We start from the raw sequence: 992 nt of genomic DNA on the forward strand, positions 1-992 counted from the left end.
GATCTTTCCAGTTAAAGTAGTTCTGTATTGGAAAATTTAATTAGTGCATTTTTGTAGACAGGTAAATTATGTGATTCCAAGTGCAATCACTGGGACTCGCCGCTGCATTTGAGCCAATGACTGTTTGCGAAAAGAATAGAAAATAAAATGGATTGTTATAAATAATGGCCCCTGAAGAAATAGTAGAAGAAAAGTAGGGGTGTGCAAATACGAAATAGTTGATTTCGAATCGAATATCTAATCAAATGAAGGAAAAGAAGGCACATATTGAATCGAAAATCGGAAAACTTGACACAACTTTTATGCTTCCAAATTTTGTGCAAAAAAATATCACCAGCCCTTCCCCTGTCGAGAAAATGGGGGGGTAAGCAGTGAAGCTTGTCGTGTGTGTATTGAACCTTCGTCAAGATAAAGTAAAGTTCACGAAATGTCATGGTAATAAATCAAACGTTTCTTAAATGTATACATAGAGGGAAGGAAATGTACAATGTAATGGAAGGAAAAGTTTCATGAAAGGGAAACAAAAGTAGAAGGAAAGGGAACGAAAAGTAGTAGGTCAAGTACACACACGACAAGCTTTGCTTACCCCCATTTTCTCGACAGGGGAAAGGCTGGTGATTTTCTTTCTTTCTTTCTGTCTCTTTCTCTTTCTTCCTTTCTTTCTATCTTTCTCTCTTTCTTTCCTTCTCTCTTTCTTTTTCTTTCTTGTCCCTGGTATGTGCCATTGAGCTTGGACCCTTTCTGCACTATCACCAGGATCGGCCCACTTTTCAGCGTGACACCACGACCACCGCCGAAACTTGTGAGCCTATAAAGCTTCGCTTAAAAACACAGTGCTACACATTCTCGGGAAGGCTAATCACATTACTTAACCAGAATCTTGCTAGCTATCAGTAACTTAGGTACCTATGAGTCAAGATGCATAGTGTGCCCTGCTCTTATTAAAGGGAACACAAAATTAGTATGCCAGCACTGATAACTCAATTTGTACA

Source organism: Dermacentor silvarum, chromosome 10, assembly GCF_013339745.2.
Source record: "Dermacentor silvarum isolate Dsil-2018 chromosome 10, BIME_Dsil_1.4, whole genome shotgun sequence".
In the NCBI taxonomy this organism is placed as follows: Eukaryota; Metazoa; Arthropoda; class Arachnida; order Ixodida; family Ixodidae; genus Dermacentor; species Dermacentor silvarum.